This window comes from Triticum urartu, chromosome 5A, assembly GCF_056163025.1.
Source record: "Triticum urartu cultivar PI428250 chromosome 5A, HENAU_Tu73, whole genome shotgun sequence".
In the NCBI taxonomy this organism is placed as follows: domain Eukaryota; kingdom Viridiplantae; phylum Streptophyta; class Magnoliopsida; order Poales; family Poaceae; genus Triticum; species Triticum urartu.
Window position 1 is genome coordinate 145,558,361 of NC_141877.1, and position 24,735 is coordinate 145,583,095.

The following is a 24,735-nucleotide window of genomic DNA, read 5'->3' on the forward strand; positions in this document are numbered from 1 at the left end:
CTTTAATTTCTGTTTGGGAACCACCTATGATATAGCTAGCATGGAAAGTATTGGGAACTACTTGATCATTCTTGTTGACAGGAAAAGCATGTCTCCCAAATTTTTTTTATCTCTATCTTTTCGCTTTGAGCTCTGGCACTTCTACAAATCCGTACTTCCCTTTGCGAAGGGCCTTTATTTTACTTTATGCAATTTTTATTTTTAATTTGAGTCTCCATATTCTCTTATAAAGCACCAACTAAAGGGCACTATGATCGTACTTGAGCATTGGGTGTAGCTAATATGCAAGTGTGTTTCATTAATGGATCAAGGATTGAGCATAATGGGCTAGGGATAACTTATTTTAGCGTTGATATTTTGAAAGACATGGTTGCTTGTTGATATGCTTGAGTATTTAAGTCCTCACGTAAAAAACTAGGCTATTGCTTTGAACCATATAAAAGTCCAAATGTCCATGCTACAAAGAAAAGAACATGTGATGAGCATGTTAGGCAGCATTCCACATCAAATTCTATTTTTATCATTTACCTACTCAAGGACGAGCAGGAATTAAGCTTGGGGATGCTGATATGTCTCCAACGTATCTATAGTTTTTGATTGTTCCATGCTGTTATATTATCATTCTTGGATGTTTTACAATCATTTTATAGTAATTTTATATCATTTTTTGGTACTAACCTGCTGACATAGTGCCCAGTGCTAGTTGTTGTTTTCTGCATGTTTTTTACTTCGCAGGAAATCAATATCAAACGGAGTCCAAACGCAACAAAACTTTTTGTGGATTTCGCTGGACTAGAAGACATCCAGTGTGCCATAGAAGTAGCGAAGAGGGAGCCCGAAGAGACATCCAGGGAGTGCCTGGAGGCCCATGCGTGCCCTGGTGGGTTGTACCCACCTTGGTGACCTCCCGAACCGCCTCTTTGCTCTATAAATACCCCAATATTCCAGAAACCCTAGGGGAGTCGACGGAAATCAATTCCAGCCGCCGCAAGTTCTAGAACCACCAGATCCAATCTAGACACCATCACGGAGGGTTTCATCATGTCCATTGGTGCCTCTCCGATGATGCGTGAGTAGTTCTTTGTAGACCTTCAGGTCCGTAGTTAGTAGCTAGATGGCTTACTCTCTCTCTCTCTCTCTTTTGATTCTCAATACAATGGTCTCTTGGAGATCCATATGATGTAACTCTTTTTGCGATGTGTTTGTTGGGATCCGATGAACTTTGAGTTTATGATCAGATCTATCTTTTTATCCATGAAAGTTATTTGAGTCTTCTTTGATCTCTTATATGCATGATTTCTTATAGCCTCGTATTTCTTCTATGATATTTGGGTTTTGTCTAGCCAACTTTATCTATTTATCTTACAATGGGAAAAGGTGCCTTGTGATGGGTTCGATCTTACGGTGCTTGATCCCGGTGACAGAAGGGGAACCGACACGTATGTACCATTGCCATTAAGGATAACAAGATGGGATCTATTTCTACAAAATAGATCTTGTCTACATCATGTAATCGTTCTTATTGCATTACTCCGTTTCTCCATGAACTTAATACACTAGATGCATGCTGGATAGCGGTCGATGTGTGGAGTAATAGTAGTAGATGCAGGTAGGAGTCGGTCTAGTAATCTTGGATGTGATGCCTATATAATGATCATTGCCTGGATATCATCATGATTATTTGAAGTTTTATCAATTGCCCAACAGTAATTCGTTTACCTACCATTTGCTATTTTTCTCAAGAGAAGCCACTAGTGAAACCTACGGCCCTCGGGTCTCTTCTTTATTATATTTGCCTTCGCAATCTATTTTTATTTGCTTTTATTTTCAGATCTATTAAACCAAACATACAAAAGTACCTTGATGCACTTTATTTTATTTGGCGATCCATCTATCAATTTATTACAACTTTCTCACATCCACTTGCCAATTGATACGTCTCCAACGTATCTATAATTTTTGATTGTTCCCTGCTATTATATTATCTGTGTTGGATGTTTATGAGCTTTATTATACACTTTTATATTATTTTTGGGACTAACCTATTAACCGGAGGCCTAGCCCAAATTGTTGCTTTCTTGCCTATTTCAGTGTTTCGAAGAAAAGGAATATCAAACAGAGTCCAAACAGAATGAAACCTTCAGGAGAGTTATTTTTGGAATGGAAGCAATCTAGGAGACTTGGAGTAGATGTCAGGGAACATTCGAGGAAGCCACGAGGCAGGGATGCGCGCCCTACCCCCCCTGGGCGTGCCCCCCACCCTCGTGGGCACCTCGTGGCTCCCATGACCGACTTCTTTCGCCTATATATGTCCATATACCTAAAAACATCAAAGAGCAGAATAGATCGGGAGTTCCGCCGCCAGAAGCCTCCGTAGGCACCGAAAAGCAATGTAGACCGGTTCCGGCACCCCACCGGAGGGGGGAATCCCTCTTTGGTGGCCATCTTCATCATCCCCGTGCTCTCCATGACAAGGAGGGAGTACTTCCCCCTCGGGGCTGAGGGTATGTACCAGTAGCTATGTGTTTGATCTCTCTCTCTCTCTCGTGTTCTTGAGGTGATACAATCTTGATGTATCGTGAGCTTTGCTATTATAGTTGGATCTTATGATGTTTCTCCCCCTCTACTCTCTTGTGATGAATTGAGTTTTCCCTTTGAAGTTATATTATCGGATTGAGTCCTTAAGGATTTGAGAACACCTGATGTATGTCTTGCATGTGCTTATCTGTGGTGACAATGGGATATCATGTGATCCACTTGATGTATGTTTTGGTGATCAACTTGCGAGTTCCGTGACCTCGTGAACTTATGCATAGGGGTTGGCACACATTTTCGTCTTGACTCTCCGGTAGAAACTTTGGGGCACTCTTTGAAGTTCTTTGTGTTGGTTGAATAGATGAATCTGAGATTGTGTGATGCATATCTTATAATCATACCCATGGATACTTGAGGTGACGCTGGAGTATCTAGGTGACATTAGGGTTTTGGTTGATTTGTGTCTTAAGGTGTTATTGTAGTACGAACTCTATGATAGATTTAACGGAAAGAATAGCTTTGTGTTATTTTACTATGGACTCTTGAATAGATCGATCAGAAAGGATAACTTTGAGGTGGTTTCGTACCCTACAATAATCTCTTCGTTTGTTCTCCGCTATTAGTGACTTTGGAGTGACTCTTTGTTGAATGTTGAGGGATATTTATATGATCCAATTATGTTATTATTGTTGAGAGAACTTGCACTAGTGAAAGTATGAACCCTAGGCCTTGTCTCAATGCATTGCAATACCATTTGTGCTCACTTTTATCATTAGTTACCTTGTTTTTTTTATATTTCCAAGTTACAAAAACCTTTATCTACCAGGCATATTGCACTTGTATCACCATCTCTTCGCCGAACTAGTGCACCTATACAATTTACCATTGTATTGGGTGTGTTGGGGACACAAGAGACTCTTTGTTATTTGGTTGCAGGGTTGCTTGAGAGAGACCATCTTCATCTTACGCCTCCCATGGATTGATAAACCTTAGGCCATCCACTTGAGCGAAATTTGCTACTGTCCTACAAACCTCTGCACTTGGAGGCCCAACAACGTCTACAAGAAGAAGGTTGTGTAGTAGACATCAAGCTCTTTTCTGGCGCCGTTGCCGGGGAGTTTAGCGCTTGAAGGTATATCTTTAGATCTTGCAATCGAATCTTTTAGTTTCTTGTTTTATCACTAGTTTAGTTTATAAAAGAAAATTACAAAAAAATGGAATTGAGTTTGCCTCATACGCTTCATCTTTTTAATATCTTTCGTGAGAATGATGGAAAGGAAAATTGAGCTCAAGTGCTAGAAGAAGAAGTCTATAAAATGTTTGGCACTAAATCTTTGAATGATGATCACGATTGCAATGTTGTTAGTATGAACTCCTTGAATATCCATAGTACTAATGATGATTGCACTAGTCATGATGAAAATGTCTCTTATAAGCATGTCAATTTTTGTGGAGTGCATAGAGCTTGCAAGTACACACCAATTAGGGAAAATAGATTTTGCAAGAGGCATAAGTATTTGGAAACTAAATTGTTGCAAGAAAGGCTAGATGTTTGTGCTGAAAATTTAAAATTTCTTCGCCATACTTGTGAACTTATGAACATGGTCATTTAAATCTCAAATGCAAATTGTTTCATGAGAGTATCGTGTCCAAAAATTGTGATGATTTGATTTCCCTTGCACATCATAATGAACTTAGTTTGCTTTCGGGTTATGAAGAAATGAAACATATAACTAAGCATATTCCAGAATATAACCTTGAGAAATTCCACGATATTGATCTAGAATAAATTCTTATGTATTGTGCGGTGAATTTCATTGAAAATCCTTATATTGCCAATTACATAAAGAAAAGAAAACAAATAGAGGATGAAGAGAATACTAATGAAAGGTAAGAGGCTTCCCAATATCCTCCTATTATTTCTTATGATGAATCAGGTAAAGAGGAGGAGCCTTCTATTCAACCAATCTCATCAATAAGGAGCTCTGAAAAGAGGATTAAACCCACACATGATGTGAAGAAGAAAAAGAAAAGACGGAGAAGCAAAGGTAAAAATGTATCCCTCCCAAATGATGTTGCTCCTATTACTCACTGTGATGATGATAATTGTTGTACTATTGGTGCTATCCATACTATTAATGATGAGAGTGATTATGCTTATGATATGAAAAGGCCCAAGCTTGGGGATGCTATGTTTGATGAGAATGACATGTTTGATAATGTATTTTCTGCAATTAATGTTAGTCCCAAGCTTGGGGATGCTATGTTTAATGAAGATGATATTTGTAGTCTCCCAAGTTTTGATATGCAAATTTATTATGATGATAGCATGCCTCCTACTTATGATGATTATATTGATGAAAGTGGGTTTGGAAGAGTGTCAACTTTAGGAATTAATGATCCCACTATGTTTAAGGATGTTGAATCTTATTGTGATAATTATGAAAGTGGATTTGGAGAGGTCATGACTTTATTTAGTAATGATTCCACTATCTTGGAAGAGATTTCAACTGATTATGATGAGAACAAAGTTGCTACTTATGATGATTATTGTGATGACACTTATGCTATAAAAAGTAGTGGTGATTATATTTATAAAACTTTTCATGATTATGATTACCCTTTTTCTGAACACTATTCTTTCAATGTGGAAACAATTTATAGTATTCGAGTTTCTTATGATACTCCCACTATTCTGAATCAGAAGAATTTTACTTATGTGGAGAGTAGTAAATTTTCTATGCTTGTAGATCATGAAAAGAATGCTTTATGCAATGGTTATATTATTGAATTCATTCATGATGCTACTGAAAATTATTATGAGGGAGGAACATATGCTTGTAGGAATTGCAATAATATCAAGTTTCCTCTCTATGTGCTTAAAATATGGAAGTTATGCTTGTTTTACCTTCCCATGCAAGTGGATTCTTGTTCCCATAATTTGTTTGCTCACAAAATCCCTATGCATAGGAAGTGGGTTAGACTTAAATGTGCTAGTCATATTCTTCATGATTCTCTCTTTATGTTACAATTCTTATCTTTTATGTGAGCATCATTGAAATCATCATGCCTAGCTAGGGGCGTTAAACGATAGTGCTTGTTGGGAGGCAACCCAACTTTATTTTTGTTCCTTGCTTTTTAATTATGTTTAGCAATAAATAATTTATCTAGCCTCTTTTATGATTGAGTTTTTATGTTTTAGTTAGTGTTTGTGCCAAGTAGAACCGTTGGGAGGACTCGGGGAAAGTCTTGTTGATCTTGCTGTAAAAAAACAGAAACTTTAGCGCTCACGAGAATTGCTGCCATTTTTTTATTGGAGAGTGATATTTAGTTAATTTTTTGCATATGATTAATAGATAAATTCCTCACGTCCAGCGACTTATTTTAGAATTTTGGGGGTTCCAGAAGTTTGCGTTAGTTACAGATTACTATAGACTGTTCTATTTTTGACAGATTCTGTTTTTCATGTGTTGTTTGCTTATTTTGATGAATCTATGGCTAGTAAAAGATTTTATAAACCATAGATAAGTTGGAATACAGTAGGTTTAACACCAATATAAATAAATAATGAGTTAATTACAGTACCTTGAAGTGGTGTTTTGTTTTCTTTAGCTAACGGAGCTTACGAGTTTTCTGTTAAGTTTTGTGTTGTGAAGTTTTCAAGTTTTGGGTAAAGATTCGATGGACTATGGAATAAGGAGTGGAAAGAGCCTAAGCTTGGCGATGCCCAAGGCACCCCAAGGTAATATTCAAGGACAACCAAGATCCTAAGCTTGGGGATGCCCGGGAAGGCATCCCCTCTTTCGTCTTTGTTCATCTTTAACTTTACTTGGAGCTATATTTTTATTCACCGCATGATATGTGTTTTGCTTGGAGCGTCATTTTATTTTATTTTGTTTTGCTTTATGTTTGAATAAAATACCAAGATCTGAAATTCTTAAATGTTAGAGAGTCTTCACATAGGTGCATAATTATTTGACTACTCATTGATCTTCACTTATATCTTTTGGAGTAGTTTGTCGTTTGCTCTAGTGCTTCACTTATATCTTTTTAGAGCACGGCAGTGGTTTTATTTTGAAGAAATAGATGAACTCTCATGCTTCACTTACATTATTTTGAGAGTCTTTTGAACAACATGGTAATTTTCTTTGGTTATGAAACTAGTCCTAATATGATAGGCATCCAAGAGGGATATAATAAAAACTTTCATATAAAGTGCTTTGAATACTATGAGAAGTTTGATACTTGATGATTGTTTTGAGATATGAAGATGGTAATATTAGAGTCGTGCTAGTTGAGTAATTATGAATTTGAGAAATACTTGTGTTGAGGTTTGCAAGTCCTGTAGCATGCACGTATGGTAACCGTTATGTGACAAATTTGAAGCATGAGGTGTTTCTTTGATTGCCTTCCTTATGAGTGGTGGTCGGGGACGAGTGATGGTATTTTCCTACCAATCTATCCCCCTAGGAGCATGCACATAATGCTTGGTTTTTGATGAATTGTAGATTTTTGCAATAAGTATGTGAGTTCTTTATGACTAATGTTGAGTCCATGGATTATACGCACTCTCACCTTTCCATCATTGTTGGCCTCTTCGGTACCGTGCATTGCCCTTTCTCACCTTGAGAGCTGGTGCAAACTTCGTCGGTGCATCCAAGCCCCGTCATATGATACGCTCTGTCACACATAAACCTCCTTATATCTTCCTCAAAACAGCCACCATACTGTAACGCCCCGGACACACCCGCCGGTGGTCGTTACTCCTGGCGGGATCTAGACTGTCCCGACAGATCAATTCTAGTCTTTTCTGCGCACTTTGTCCTCACTCGTGCTCACCCGGGAGCAACTTCCCGGTCGTTCACCCATCCTGAAACTACTCTAAGCTGAGCACGCTTAACTTTGGAGTTTTGTCCGAATGGGCTTCCGAAAAAGAAGGAATTCCTTATTGATATGAGTAGTCTATCATCCCTAATAAGCCAGGCTATCACATACACCCACACTTAGAGGAACTGACGTCCTCGTAGGGCCACATGAACGTTCCCTCTTGGTACATACGTCTGTGCATCCAGTCCGGTACATGTGCCATGTCGAGTGCCACGACGGGTCACAAACGTCATGAACAACATGACCCCGCACTTGTCCGCAAACATCCGTGTAACTGCGAGGGTCGGCTCTGATACCAACTTGTAACGCCCCGGACACTCCCGCCGGTGGTCGTTACTCCTGGCGGGATCTAGACTGGCCCCACAGATCAATACTAGTCTTTTCTACGCACTTTGTCCTCACTCGTGCGCACCCGGGAGAAACATCCCGGTCGGTCACCCATCCTGAAACTACTCCAAGCTGAGCACGCTTAACTTTGGAGTTCTGTCCGAATGGGCTTTGTAGCGACCAGACCTCAACCAGTCTGATCTCTGTGCTCCGGTGTCATCCCTGGATCAGTAATGTTGACACCACACAGTACTTGAAGGATTTATAACAGAGTAGCAACCACACACTTATTACATTGAGTGTCTCAAAAGAGAACTTATTACAATAAATGTGGCTTAAGGCCATCTAATAATGATAACAGCGGAAGGCTTGGAAGATAAGTGAGTCCATCAACTCCAACGCCATCACTGTGTATAGAACCACGACCTAAAAGTCTCCTTACTCATTGTCTAAAAAGTCTGCAACATGAACGTTGCAGCCCGAAATGGGTCAGCACATGGAATATGCTGGCAAAGTAACACATAGAGAATGATGGAAGAATAAGACTATACTACATGCATATTTGGCCGGTGGAAAGCTCTATGGTTACAGTTTTGCGTAAAGCCAATTTTTCCCTACTGCAAAGGAATAAATTTTATTTAACTATCATGGTAGTTGTTAAACATTGAGAGTGTAGACACCCTCTCAATCCCAATTAAGCATCAGCATTAACCCAACAAAATTAATTAGAGTAACATGATGAGATTCACATGATAATCCAAGTACTAGATACTCAAGATGTCCATAACCGGGGACACGGCTAACCATGATTAGTTTATACACTCTGCAGAGGTTTGCGCACTTTTCCCCACAAGACTCGATCTCCTCCGTTGGGAATCTCGCACTACATGGTGTTTGACTAACAGATGACCGAGACATAGTCTTTTAGAAGCGCTAGCACCTTACAAACGGGTAGACCGTACCAACCTACATCCCCTACATCTGCTAGTCTACCACTGTAAGAGTTCGCACGACTTAGTCAACTATGCTAGAGCCCATAGTAGCTTGTGGCTGCACACGGAAGTTTCTAGTATGAGTAATCTCATGATCCCTTTGATCCTGGGTGGCGGTCCAAAAGAAAACAGGAAATCGCTGGAATACCCAGGTGCCTCAATCCACCCAGATGTGTGTTTAGGTTGCCACCTTAGATAAACCATTAATTTAACAATCTCACATCTATCATGGATACACTCACCCAATCCACGTCTACTAGCATAGCATAGCGATAGGCAACGTAGAAGTAACTCCCAAAGGTTTGATAATAAAACAGGTAATAGGTACTACCTCATCTACTTCCCAAAACCCACAATTTAATTAGATCCTAATCATGCAATGTTTGAGGATTGATCTAATGCAATAAAAACTGGGTAATAGGAAGTATGATCAAAGTGTTACTTGCCTTGCTGATGATCCGTGAAACCTAGGGATTCGAAGTAGCAAGCGGCGCACTCCGGGTACTCTATCGCAAACAAACAAGCATACAATAAGTACTCAACTAATGCACATGTAAAACTCAAATAAGAGATCTAACCAGATAGTTCAACTTAAGAACTCCGGTTGGCAAAAAGGATCAAATCGAACGAAACAACGAAAGACAAACGAAAAAAGAAATAAACTCCGTTTACTAATCTGAATCTAGGTCAACTTTACTGAGCAAAAACTTGTTTGAGTTGGTTAAACAGAAAGAGGGTTTCGAGACGGAACTCCAGGCGCTTGAATCGCCTGATTCCGATAAACGAGCGAAAAGCTATACTAGAACGAAAATCGGATCAGAAATCGTGATCAGAAATAATCATGGAAAATCCGAGAAAAAGAAAAACGACGAACAAATTAACAAACGAACGTTTGTTATCTGAAACTTATCGAAGAACGTGTTCGTTAAAACGAACGAACGAGCGAACGCTCGCTAAATAAATAAACCAGAAAAACCGATCTATAAAAAAAATGAAAACTAGGGTTTTTCTAAAAAAACCGGACTAGTTTTTCTCTGAAAACCGGGCGGCGGTGGCTACCTCGGCTCGGACTCCGGCGGGGCTCCAGCGGGGTTCCGGGCGATGCGGGGCGGCGGCTCCTGGCGGCGGCGGCGTGCGGCGGCGGCTTGCGGCGGCAGCAGCGCATGCGGCGGGGCGGGCTGCGGTGCGGGGCGGGTGGCGCGGCGTGGGGTGAGGAGAGGCGGCGGCGGTGGTGGCTATTTAAAGAGGGGGGCGGCTGACTTGGGGAGGGGGTCGGGCGGCGGCGAGGTGGCTCCGGCTCGGACTCTCTCCCAAGTCCGGCGGCTGCACGGGCGAGGAGGCGGCAGCGGCTGGGCCGGCCTGGCTCGGCTGGGCCCTTGGCCTAGTCGGGCGCGGTTTTTTTTTAAATAATTTCGCCGGACTAAAAAAATTCTAGAAAATTAAATAAAAAAATCTAAAATTGCCAGAACAAATTTTCACCGTCTAAATAAAATATTTAGAAGAGGATGAACATTTTCTTGGCCCTAAATGCAATATTTGAAAACGTGCAATTTTCCCTAAATTCAAATAAAATAGCAAATAAAACCAAAATAAAATATTATTTTATTTTATTATTAAATCCTCAATATTTCTTTATTTTGGGAAAGTCATTTTATTCCCTCTCTCATATTTTTGTAATAGAAATAATTGAAGATAAAATAAATTAAATCAAATGATCCTATTTTTTCAAAATTTGAGAAAACTCAAATATGAAAATAATGAAATCTCCAACTCTCTCCGAGGGTCCTTGAGTTGCGTGAAATTTCTAGGATCAACCAAAAGCAATAAAATATGATATGCATTGATGATCTAGTGTATAACATTCCAAATTGGAAATTTGGGATGTTACAAATCTACCCCCCTTAAGATGAATCTCGCCCTCGAGATTCGGGTTGGCTAGAAAATAGGTGAGGGTGGTCCTTCAGCAGATCTTCCTCTCGCTCCCAGGTAGCTTCATCCTCACTGTGGTGGCTCCACTAAACTTTGCAAAACTTGATGACCTTACTGCGGGTGACTCGGCTGGCATACTCAAGAATTTTGACTGGTTTCTCCTCATAAGTCAAATCACTGTCCAACTGAATCGCTTCCAGCGGCACTGTATCTCTCAGCGGTATATCAGCCATCTCTGCATGGCACTTCTTCAACTGGGAAACGTGGAATACATCATGAACTCTTGACAATCCTTTGGGCAATTCCAACTTGTAGGCTACTTCTCCCATACGCCCCAAAACTTTGTATGGTCCTAAAAAACGTGGCGCTAACTTTCCCTTAACTCCAAAGCGCTTAACTCCTCAAAGTGGAGATACTCAAAGATAGACTCGGTCTCCGACTTCGTAGACTGTCTCCTTGCGTTTCGAATCTGCGTAGCTCTTCTACCGGGACTGGGCTACCTTGAGCCTATCGCGAATCAATTTCACCTTCTGTTCAGATTCCTTAATCAGATCCGGTCCAAACAACTGGCGGTCTCCAACTTCATCCCATGATAATGGGGTCCTGCACCTCCTTCCGTACAAGGCTTCGAAAGGGGCCATGTCGGTGTCAAAACCGGCGGATCTCGGGTAGGGGGTCCCGAACTGTGCGTCTAGGCCGGATGGTAACAGGAGGCAAGGGACACGAAGTTTTACCCAGGTTCGGGCCCTCTTGATGGAGGTAAAACCCCACGTCCTGCTTGATTAATATTGATGATATGAGTGTTACAAGAGTAGATCTACCACGAGATCAGAGAGGCTAAACCCTAGAAGCTAGCCTATGGTATGATTGTATGTTGTGATTGTTGTCCTATGGACTAAAACCCTTCGGTTTATATAGACACCGGAGAGGGTTAGGGTTACCCAAGGTCGGTTACAAAGGAGGAGATATCCATATACGTATTGCCTAGCTTGCCTTCCACTCCAAGTAGAGTCCCATCCGAACACGAGACGAATTCTTCAATCTTGTATCTTCATAGTCTAAAAGTCCGGCCAATGGAGATGGTCCGGCTGTCCGGAGACCTCCTCATCCAGGACTCCCTCAGTAGCCCCCGAACCAGGCTTCAATGACGATGAGTCCAGCGCGCAATATTATCTTCGGCATTGCAAGGCGGGTTCCTTTTCAAACTCTGTGTACCTATCGAAATAATGTCCGGTTCCTTGTGATGGTTTGTACTTCTTGGCTTCTACGCCCAATAATGGCCACGTTCCACGTGTCAAGCGAATGTGAAGAGCCAGGATGTTTTCACATTTACCCCCTAGCTATGTAAATGAGCCGCCTATTTAAAAAGACGAGGATTTAGATCCAAATCACATCATCCTCCCTTGCCGAGTCTTCATCAGAGCGTACCCGACACAGATCCGTTCCATCATGGCCGGTCGACGCAGCTCCTCCACTCGCACCCCTAGTTCCAAGCCTGGAGATTGGGAGAGATGTTCCATCCCGCACAGCAAATTGGTGATGCTTCAGTCCAAGGGATTTCTTCCCCCAGCGTACTTGGTCCCGGTTCAAGCCGGCTTGCCACTTATAATGGCGGAGAGCAAGCGGAGAGCTGTCCCAATCCCTCCAAGGGAGAGCGGGTATGCTTTGTCCCTTATCTGGTAAGAGGGCTTGGATTCCCAATCCATCCGTTTCTCCGAGGGCTTCTGGAGTTCTATGGCCTCCAGCTGCACAACCTTACGCCTGCCTCCATGCTGCATATCGCGGGATTCGTAGCCCTTTGCGAGTTATTTTTGGGCTGTGAGGCTCATTTCGCTCTGTGGAAGAAGTTGTTCTACCTTGTGCCCTGTTCCAAGAAGGGATCAATATATCAAGTGGGTGGAGCTGAAGTGTGGCGTATCGCTGGGACCGGATACCTATCCGGGACCCTGAAGAAGATGTTCGAAGACTGGCCTTCAGAATGGTTTTATATAGAAGATGTCCCCCTTCCGGACCCTATTAGGATCGGCCTTCCTGAGTTTGACAACACCCCTTTGAAGAAGCGCAAGAGCTGGCATCCACAGAGCCCCCTGGAGGAAGACGACTGGCACATTCTTTATTTGATGAGCCGGATAAGCTCTTTAGCTCGATCCGGATTGGCCATGATCGAGGTCATGGCTATATGCATTATGTGGGGGGTGCAGCCGCTCCAGTATAGAGGCCACCCCATGTGGGACTTCAATGGAGAGGATGACGCCACCCACCACGGCCACAAAGGGCCGGGATCGGCTGCTGATATAGTAAAGATCTTGTCCACTTTGTACAAGGGAGAAGAGGAGGAATTCCTCTGTATCAACCCACAGGGCGGATTCTCCATGTACAATCCTCCGAGCTGGGTAAGCGGAGATTTTTTTCTCGCCCATCTGTTTCGTATTCCCGTAGTTTAAATATTCATTCTAGAGATTTCATCGCAGGAGCTGCGCCAGGCAGTAAAGGAGATAAATAGCCCTCCTCCACAGCCCGAGGACCCTGGACTGTCCCTTGACCCGGCCTCCCAGGAGGATCCGAACATATCCGTGGAGCTGATCGACGGGGTGTTTTACCAAGGGTGTAATGACAATACCTTGGTGGCCATTACAGCCGATTACCCTGGGCTAGTTCCAACCTCACAGGTGACTGAGACCGAAGTCCCAGTACTTAACAAGGGATCCGTCCTTGTGCTCTTTTTTATTGCCATATAACAGCCGTGTTTTGCAGGGGAGGTCCTCGGGGCAGAAGGCCGAGCCTGTGGCAACTAGCCAACGAGGGGCCGCTAGGTTAGGCAGGCTGAAAAGATCCGCAGTCCGGATTGAGGCACCGGCGCAGCGGTATAGCGTGTTGTCTTTATTGCAAGACATTATTCACAGAGGCATATTAACGCCCATGCCTTCTTTTCAGGAGAAAGAGCGCTCGCCAGACTATACCCGGAGAGGCTACCAACCGCGCCTCCACAAGCCAGGCTCCAAGGCCGGACTCAGGGGTGGGAACGAGTACAAGCCGTGCACCGGGTGTTCCTACGACAGAGGATACGGATAGACTGTCCGCCACCCATTCCGAGGTGGAAAGTGCCATGAACCATAGGCGTCGCCGGACTGTTCTTCGTGATGCTTGTTTCTCCCAAGATGCTTTGGATGCCCTCAACTCGGGAGATGCGCACCTCTATGCCGCTCTAAATGGTCTAACCAGAGCCACAGAGCAGTATGTAAAAGACATACGGGTGAGAAAATTTGATGATTATATATATCAGTAGCCCCTGCGACTTGAAACAGTTAGGATAACTGATTTAATTATCATTTGTTATGTAGGTTCTTACAGAAAAGAATACTCAACTATCCCAGGAGCTGGAAGAGTGCAAAGCCCAACTTCAGGCCGCACTGTCCGCCGCAGGGGAGCCCAAAGAGACCCCTGCTGGTAACATATCCGTCAAATGATAAGTATCATATTAGAGTGCGGCTTTATATGCAAATCTGACGATAAAATTGCAGATGACGCTGGAGTGAATCCGGACAAGCAGCAGCTTAGACGCCATCTAAAGGCTGGTGAGAGCGTGCTAACGAGGGTGAGGCAGGAGAAGAATGATATCCAAGATGCCAACACCAAGCTGTGCGTGGAACTAAAAGATGTTCGTGCCCAACTGTCGGATTCTGTTAAGGAGAATCAGCGGCTTCGACGCGGCATATTTAGTAAGTGCTTGAACGAACTTTGAAAAAGAGTTTAGCGAGGAAGCTGGCTGACAGAGTTATGTCTGTAGGTATGCTAACATGACTTCCTGTCAAGGAGATGCCTAGTTGAACGGGTGATCTTCTTCCCGAGCTCGCGCAGTTGCACGAACGAGTTCGGCAAGTGATGGAAGGCGTTGCCCAGGCCTTGTGGCCGTCCGTCTTCATACATGAAGGCCTTGGAGAGCTTGCAGAAAAGCTGAAGGGAGCATGGTGGCGTTTCCGATTATGGAAGATACCAGCCTGCCGTTAGGTAGCCATGGAAGCTTCGGAAATGGTGAAGACACGGTACACGAAGGCTGACCCGAACCACATGGCCGAAGTCGGACCTGTGGGGCCTGACGGCAAGGAGATCCCTGTGAATTTAGTGTACGGCCAAGTATAATTGGCCGCAAAGTATTCCCAACAGGACTGTAGACTAGACAGCCTATTGGAGGGCATTGAAGAGGAATTCAACCAGTCAAATTGACTATGTAATTGTAAAGCGACATATATGATGTCTTCTAGCCGGATTGTAGATTGTTTGTCGTGGCGAACCTTTTCGCTTCAACCTCGGGACCCGACAGTCCGGAGTGTATCCGAATACCTTCTCAGTTATATGAGAACCGGGGCATGCATGCAGACCAGGCGTAGGGGTCATTAGTGCTTTATCAGACAAGTGCCCAACTAGTTATGTTATATTACATGGGTACTAAGAAACATCTTCCAGAGAGAATAGTTCCGTTAGGGGTTCCTTTCCCTGGGTAGGCATGCCCTAAAGTGCATGTCCGGACTGCGACAAGAAGCGCAGTAAAAACGTCTGGGGGCAGATATGGTTAATAAATAAAAATCATCTTTTGTTCACCAACTGAATATTCTCTTAAGAATGCTAGCTTTCGGCTTCACCCAGTCTGAGGTACACGTCCGGCTGACCCGGCGGTAACAATCGCAGAGGTGGTCCCCTTATGCCCTAGCCGAATTAACGGGAACGTAGGGCATAAATACAAGAGCCAGACAACCCAGCTTGGCCAAAACTTAAGTCATATCGATGCATATAATGGTGAAAAAAGGTACATGCGGAAGTATAACACATGTGTTGGGCGTGATGCCCAGGTAAATAATTTAAGCTTCTGTGAAAGAAGCCCCCAAGTGTAGATAGTACGACTAGCACCTCTGTAATGTACAAGTGAGGCACAAGGTGACCCTTGAAGGCCTAGAGGAATAAAAGAAAGAAAGGGAAACAAGACAGACGACGCATGTGCAGAAAATGGACAAAGGGAGGGGACTAACATAAAGTCCAGTGCTAGGCCTAGAATCTTCGGAGCCTGGCTGCATTCCATGGGTTCGGCTTGAGTCGACTAGTCGATGCATCCCGCAGTCGATACGCTCCGCCGGTCAGAACTTGGTCGATGATGAAGGGACCTTCCCATTTGGGCTCTAGCTTGTTCTTTTTCTTATCCGGCAGCCGGAGAACTAGTTCGCCAATGTTATAAGTTTTGGCTCGTACTTCTCTGCTTTGGTATCTGCGAGCCTGTTGTTGGTAAAATGCGGAACGGGCTTTGGCTACGTCACGCTCTTCCTCCATGGTGTCCAGACTGTCCTGCCGATCAAGCTCGGCCTCTCTTTCTTCGTACATGCGCACTCGAGGTGAGTCATGAATTATGTCATGGGGCAGGACTGCCTCTGCGCCGTACACCATAAAAAATGGTGTGTATCCAGTACTACGATTCGGCGTGGTCCACAGCCCCCAGAGTACGGAGTCGAGCTCCTCTACCCAGTGCGTGTCAGACTCTGTTAAGGAGCGCACTAGTCTGGATTTAATGCCGCTCGTTATAAGACCATTTGCTCATTCGACTTGACCGTTGGTTTGTGGGTGGTAGACTGAAGCATAATCGAGCTTGATGCCCATTTTGCTGCACCAGAGTTTTACCTCGTCGGCCGTGAAGTTTGTGCCTTATCAGTGATGATGCTGTGGGGGACGCCGTAGCGATGTACAACCCCGGATATGAAATCTATCACTGGCCCGGATTCGGCTGTTTTAACCGGTTTGGCCTCTATCCATTTGGTGAATTTATCCACCATGACCAATAAGTATTTTTTTTCTTGTGGGTTCTACCTTTAAGGGGTCCAACCATGTCAAGCTCCCAGACCGCAAAGGGCCATGTATTGGGCATTGTTCAGAGGGCGGTGGGTGGCATATGGCTTTGATTTGCAAAGAGCTGGCAACCGGCGCAACGCTGGACTAAGTCCTGTGCGTCTGCCTGGGCCGTTGGCCAATATAATAATGTACGGAAGGCCTTGCTCACAAGAGCCCGGGCTGCGGCGGGATGACCGCCGAGTCCGGCATGAATTTCTGCCAAAAGGTTCCGTCCTTCCTCTTCGGAGATGCACCGTTGAAGGACTCCGGTAGCACTTTTTTTGTACAATTCTCCCTCATGGACCCTGTAGGCCTTTGATCGCCGCACTATGCAGCGTGCCTCATTTTGGTCCTCCGGGAGTTCCTGTCTAGTTAAGTAGGCCAGGAATGGTTCTGTCCACGGGGCAACAATAGCCATTATTTCGTGGGCTGATTGTGTTATTTCGGTGGCGGAGCCTCCGATTATGTCAGAGAGTTCGGTATCGGGTATTTTGGCCGGGTCCGGACTATTGTTACCGATGTCCCCTTCCCATGCTACGGATGGCTTGAAAAGCCTTTCCATAAAAATGTTGGGAGGGACCGCATCGTGTTTTGCGCCAATGCGGGCGAGGATATCCGCCGCCTGATTGTTTTCCCGAGCCACATGGTGAAATTCGAGCCCCTCGAACCGGGCTGACATTTTTAGGACGACATTGTGATAAGCGGCCATTGTTGGATCCCTGGCATGAAAGTCTCCATTTATTTAGGATATTGCAAGGTTTGAATCCCCGCGCATCTCTAGGCGTTGAATGCCCATGGATACTGCCATCCGGAGACCATGTAGAAGGGCCTCATATTCGGCTGCATTGTTGGAGTCCGTATACATTATCTGCAGTACGTATTGAATGGTGTCTCCTATTGGGGACGTCAAAATGACGCCAGCCCCCAGACCAGCCAACATTTTGGAGCCGTCAAAGTGCATGATCCAGTTTGAATATGTGTCGTACTCTTTAGGGAGTTCGTCTTCCGTCCATTCAGCGACGAAGTCAGCCAAAACTTGTGATTTAATAGCTCGCCATGGCTTGTAAGTTATGTCGAACGGGAGGAGCTCAATGGCCCATTTCGCAATCCGACCCGTCGCGTCGCAGTTGTTTATAATATCGTTAAGTGGTACTCCCGAGGCTACCATTATCGAACACTCTTGAAAGTAGTGTCACAGCTTCCGAGATGCCATAAATACCGTGTACGCTATCTTTTGATAATGCGGGTACCGTGATTTGCATGGAGTAAGGATAGTGGACACGTAGTAAACCGGCTTTTGAATGGGAAATTTGTGTCTGTCCACTTCTCGCTCGACGACAAGCACTGCGCTTACCACTTGATGAGTTGCCACAATGTATAATGGCATTGGTTCGCCAATGTTTGGCGCGGCCAGGACTGGGTTTGTTTCCAACATGGCTTTTATTTCGTTGAGTCCAGCCGTGGCGGCGTCCGTCCACTCGAAGTGTTCGGTGCGCCGGAGGAGGCGATAAAGGGGTAATGCTTTTTCTCCCAAGCGGGAGATAAAGCGGCTTAGAGCCACCACGCATCTAGTTAGTTTTTGTATTTGTTTCAGGTCTGTTGGGGTAGCCAATTGTGACAACGCTCGGATTTTGGCCATATTACCTTCAATACCTCTACTGGAGACAATGAATCCCAGGAGCTTTCCTGCTGGTACGCCGAAGACGCATTTTTCCGGATTGAGCTTGATGTCATATGGGCGGAGGTTGTCGAATGTGAGCCTCAAGTCGTCTACTAGAGTTTCGACATGCTTGGTTTTAATGACCACGTCATCCACGTATGCCTCCACTGTTTTGCCGATCTGGTTTGCCAGACATGTCTGAATCATGCGCTGATATGTTGCACCGGCGTTTTTTAGCCCGAAGGGCATTGTGTTGAAGCAGAATGGGTCGTATGGTGTGATGAATGCCGTTGCGGCTTGGTCTGGCTCTGCCATTTTGATTTGGTGGTAGCCGGAGTATGCGTCGAGGAAACACAATGAATCGTGTCCTGCGGTAGCATCGATGATTTGATCGATGCGGGGGAGGGGGAAGGGATCCTTTGGGCAGGCCTTGTTAAGGTCCTTAAAATCGACGCACAAGCGCCAGGATTTTTCCTTCTTTGGTACCATCACCAGGTTTGCTAGCTAGTCCGGATGTTTTATGTCTCTGATGAATTAGGCCTCCAATAGCTTGGTTAGTTCCTCTCCCATGGCTTGTCTCGAAGAGCCTGCTTGACTGGCTTGAATCCTTTTAGGATATTTTGACAGTGTTCAGCCAACCTGCGTGGGATTCCTGGCATGTCTGAAGGGTGCCAGGGAAAAATGTCCCAGTTCTCGCGTAGGAACTCTCGCAGTGCGGCGTCAACATCAGGGTTTAATTGTGCCCCGATGGAAGCTGTTTTGTAGGGTCCATTGGATGGACTTGGAATTTGACTATTTTGTCCGCCGGCTTAAAGGAGGTGGACTTGCATCTTTTATCGAGTATCACGTCATCCCTGTTCACCGTGGAGCGCAGTGCAGTTAGTTCTTCGGCCGCTAGGGCTTCGGATAGTGCCTCAAGGGCCAGTGCAGCTGTCTTATTTTTGGTGCGGAGTGCTATGTTCGGATCACTAACAAGAGTGATGATTCCGTTGGGCCCGGGCATTTTGAGCTTCATGTACCCGTAATGGGGTATGGCTTGGAAGATTGTAAATGCCTCCCGCCCTAGTAGAGCGTGGTATCCACTGCTGAACGGGGCCACTTGGAATGTAATTTCTTCGGACCTGTAATTATCCGGCGTGCCGAATACCACGTCTAGTGTGATTTTTCCGGTGCAGCGTGCTTCCCGACTGGGGATGATTCCTCTAAAGGTTGTGCTGCTTTGCTTAATGCGGCTCCAGTCTATTTCCATCTTTTGAAGAGTTTCCTCGTAGATGAGGTTTAATCCACTACCGCCGTCCATGAGTACCTTGGTGAGTCGAAAGCCGTCCACGATTGTACTGAGGACCAGTGCGGCTGGTGCTCTGGCTGTTCAGAATTTAGGTTCATCCCTGGCATTGAAGGTGATAGCCGTGTCGCTCCAAGGATTTGTTTCTGCTATGTGACAGATTTCGGACGTGCTGCAGAGTGTTCGCTTCCGTCTTTTATTTGACGCAAAGGTCTCGAAGACCATTAAGACCGTACTGTTGTCCTCGGGGTGGTGCTCTGTGGTTTTTGGGAGGAGTAGATCCTCACCACTTTTGGCCACCTGCCGGAGTATCCAGCATGCTCTAAGGCTGTGCGTTGGTATCACATCTGCTGTACTATGAATTTTGCAGGGTCCGTTGAGCCATCCCTCCAGTGCGGTTCCTTGTCCCGTAGAGGGCTTTTGCTTTTTGGTAGTGAACCCAGGTGTATTGTGATAATGCACCCTTTTATTTCGGACTGGGTTTGTATTCAGGGCCGGATTATCCCAAAAATTTATTTTGGTTTTCCAAGCGCTTTCCATCGCACAGTACTTTCGCACTATGGACACCAAGTCGGCAAAGCGTGTAATTTTGCGACGACTTATGGCATTGAGGATTCCCTTGTCCGTGCAATTATTGCAGAAGAATGAAATTCCGCCTTCCTCGCGGCAGTCCTTTATCCTGTTCTTGACCAGGAGGAATCTGGCCCAGTAATGGTGTACTGTTTCTTCGGGCTATTGCCTAATTTGGGATAGATCGCGTATGTTTGGGTGGGTGGGTGGAATTGAACCCGAATCCTCACCCGATCTGAGGCTCAGTGGCCAAGGAGTTTCCGAACTCAAAAGCTTGGAGTCTTGGACGTTTTCTGGTAAATCTAGCCCACTGCCTGATTCTGGGTTTAGGCTTTGAGTGACGTCCTCCCCTCCGCGGGTATCCGGTTTGGGGGGATCGGGAATCCGGACGTAGCTAGTCCTTAAGATAGATGAAGTTTTGCCGCATTGTTCTTCCACCACTGCAACGTGATGGGTGACCTGGGGAGAGTTAATTTCTATTAGATCGTGTTTAGGCCCAATCTGATCATAGTCTGTAGCGACTCCCAGGGCGGCGATACGATCCAAGAGCTTGTTCAGGGAAGAGAGCTCCATTGGATCTAACTGCTCGGCGAGTTCCGAGTTGATGTGAAGATTGCTTTCGATGACCCGAGAAGTCATCGTCGGCACAACGGCCGAATAGGCGATCATAAGGAAACCACCTAGCCGGAGAGTTTGGCCGATAGCCAGAGCTCCCTCAGCGATAGTGTCGTCATTAAAGATGGGACGAGACATCCTTCCTTGTGGCGACGGCACAGCAGAACTCTCAATGAAAGCACCAATGTTGGTGTCAAAACCGGCGGATCTCGGGTAGGGGGTCCCGAACTGTGTGTCTTGGCTGTATGGTAACAGGAGGTAGGGAACACTTTGTTTTACCCAGGTTCGGGCCCTCTCGATGGAGGTAATACCCTACTCCTGCTTGATTAATATTGATGATATGGGTAGTACAAGAGTAGATCTACCACGAGATCAAGGAGGCTAAACCCTAGAAGCTAGCCTATGGTATGATTGTTGTGTATGGAGTTGATTGCCTATGGACTACAACCCTCCGGTTTATATAGACACCGGAGAGGGTTAGGGTTACCCAAGGTCGGTTACAAAGGAGGAGATATCCATATACGTATTGCCTAGCTTGCCTTCCACGCCAAGTAGAGTCCCATCCGGACATGAGACGAAGTCTTCAATCGTGTATCTTCATAGTCTAACAGTCCGGCCAATGGAGATAGTACGGCTGTCTGGAGACCCCCTAATCCAGGACTGCCTTAGGCCATCTTCAAACTGGATTGATAACTGTTGTTGTAAGAGAACTCTGCATATGGTAAATTTTCGTCCCAACTAGATCCATAATCTAGCGCACAAGATCTCAGCATATCCTCCAAAATCTGATTGACTCTCTCGGTCTGTCCATCTGTGTGTGGATGGAAAGCTGTATTGAACTCTAGCCTGGTACCTAAAGTTTCGTGCAACTGATTCCAGAACTTTGAGGTAAACTGGGTTCCTCTATCTGATACAATCCTCCTTGGAACTCCATGCAGACATACAATCCTGCTCATGTATATCTTTGCCAGCTTAGCACCAGTGTAGGTAGTCTTCACTGGGATGAAATGAGCTACCTTTGTTAAACGATCGACTACTCCCCAAATCGAGTCATAGCTTGAACGAGTTCTCGGTAAACCCGTAATAAAATCCATGCCTAACTTATCCGACTTCTATTCGGGTATTGGTAATGGCTGTAACAATCCTGCTGGCTTCTGATGCTCTGCCTTTACTCTCTGACATACATCACAAACTTCTACATACTCCGCAATATCCTTCTTCATTCCGGTCGACCAGAAAGTATCCTTCTAATCCAAATACATCTTGGTATTCCCTGGGTGAATCGAATATGGTGAATCATGGGCCTCTTGCAGTATCAACTTCCTGATCTCCGGGTCATTGGGCATGTAAACCCGGTCATCAAACCATAGGGTATCGTGCTCATCCTCATGAAATCCCTTAGCTTTTCCTTTGCTCATTTTCTCCTTTATAGAAGCAATCTCCTTGTCAGTCTTCTGGGATTCTCTGATCTTATCCATCAAAGTAGACTGAATCTCTAATGCTGCTACGTATCCTCTCGGAACTATCTCCAAACAAAGCTCACGAAGATTTTTGGCTAACTCCCTTGGTAAATCTCCCGTCATTAGGGTATTGACATGGCTTTTACGGCTCAACGCGTCGGCTACTACGTTAGCCTTTCCGGGGTGATAATGCAATCTCATATCATAATCCTTGATGAGCTCCAACAACTCCTTTGCCTGAGATTCAACTCCTTCTGCGTGAAAATGTAGTTCAAACTCTTGTGATCCATGCACTACGGCTACTAACTCCAAATAATGCGTGGCATAATTCAACTCATGAGGCTTAAGCTGTCGTGAGGCATATGAAACAACTCTTCCTTCCTGCATAAGCACTACTCCAAGTCGTCGACATGAAGCGTCGCAATACACCTCATAATCTTTGTTCTGATCCGGCAAAATCAACACAGGTGATGTAACCAAACGTTTCTTCAACTCTTGGAAACTGGCTCACATTCCTTAGTCCATTTGAACTTGGTATCCTTCTTCAACAACTCCGTCATAGGCTTCGCAATCTTCGAGAAATTTTCAATAAATATCCGGTAGTATCCTGCGAGTCCAAGAAAACTCCAGATCTCTCCAACTGTTGTTGGCGCTTCCCAACTCGTCACAGTGTCAACCTTGGTGGGATCTACTTCTATACCTTCTCCGGATATAACGTGTCCTAGGAATCCAACTTCCTTCAATCAAAATTCACATTTTCTAAACTTGGCATATAACTGATGTTTTCTGAGCTTCTCAAGTACCAAACGCAAATGCTCCTTATGCTCCTCTTCATCCTTCGAGTAAACCAAAATATCATCAATGAACACTATGACGAACTTATCCAAAAACTCCATGAATACTTTGTTCATCATGTTCATAAAATATGCCGGTGCGTTAGTCAGGCCAAATGACATAATGGTATACTCTTACAGCCCATACCTGGTGGTAAAAACCGTTTTAGGTATATCCTGTTCTCGAATCTTCAACTGATGGTATCCTGATCGCATATCGATCTTGGAAAATACCTTAGCTCCTTGCAATCGATCAAACAGATCATTAATCATCGGTAGTGGGTACTTGTTCTTGATGGTTACTTCATTCAATCCTCGATAATTAACAACCATCCTTAATGATCCATCCTTCTTCTCCACTAAAAGCACTGGCGATCCCCAAGGTGAAGAACTTGGGCGAATAAAACCTTTATCCAGTAACTCCTTAATCTGCTTCTTAATCTCCTCCAAATCTTTTGCGGGCATCCTGTATGGTCTCTTAGATATTGGCCCTGTGCCTGGCAAAAGCTCAATCAAAAAACTCAATATCTCTATCCGGTGGCATGCCTGGCAACTCCTCTGGAAATACGTCAGGGAAATCCTTCACTACTGGTACTTCCTCCTGCACAACTCATGTTAAGCAATTTACTTGAGTCCTCTTTGACACATGCCGGGATACATACTTGATCCTTCTTCCTTCAGGCGTTGTAAGCAAGATTGACTTACTGGCGCACTCAATGTTCCCTTCATACTTCGATAACCAATCCATGCCTAATATCACATCCAATCCTTGAGATTCCAATACTATTAGGTCTGAGGGAAATACATAGTTACCAATCCTTAATGGTAACCGATCACACCGTAGACTAGCCATATACTCTGCTCCAGGCGAGGTTACTAACATGGGTGACCTAAGGGCTTGGGTTGGCAGTTTATACTTATCCACAAATCCCCTTGAGATGTATGAATGTGATGCACCAGTATCAAAAAGAACGAGTGCAGTAAATGACTTAACCAAAAACTTACCTATTACTGCATCGGGCTGGGCTTCAACCTCCTCCATGTTTACGTGGTTCACCTGCCCCCTATTGAAAGGGTTCAGCTTCTTCCCAGAGCTTCCATTGCCATTTCCATTCTGGGCTTCAGGACATTCATTGGCATAATGTCCGGTCTTCTGGCACTTAAAGCAAGTGACTTGGCTCAGGTCTCTCTTGGCTGGGGTTGGTGGGTTGGTACGGTTCTGGCCGTTGCTTCCTCCATTCCTATTACCATTCTTGGGGCCATTATGGTTGTGCGAGCTTCCTCCCCCATAGGTATGCTGAAAAGGTCCTCCCGGTCTAGGGGTAAAGCGCGGCCTCTGCTGAGCTCCAGAATAGTAGTTCCCTTGTCCATACTTCCTCTTGCGGTTCTCAATTTGCTGCTGCTTCCCTTCAATCATAAGAGCACGATCTACCAACTCCTGGTAGTTGTTGAAGGTTGCTACCATCAACTACATGCTCAACTCATCATTCAATCCTTCCAGAAACTTCTCATGCTTAGTTGCATCCGTAGCAACTAAAGTCCTCCACATACTAGCCAACTGTCCGTCCTCCTTGGCGCAAGTTGCAAAACTCACGCTTCTTCATGGTCATAGCTCCTACTGAAACATGGGCAGTACGGAAAGCCTGCTGAAACTGGTCCCATGTGACAGTGTCGATAGGGAAAGTGGCTGTGAAATTCTCCCACCATGATGTTGCGGGTCCGTCAAGCTGATGTGCGGCAAACTTCACCTTTTCCGCATCTGTGCATCCTG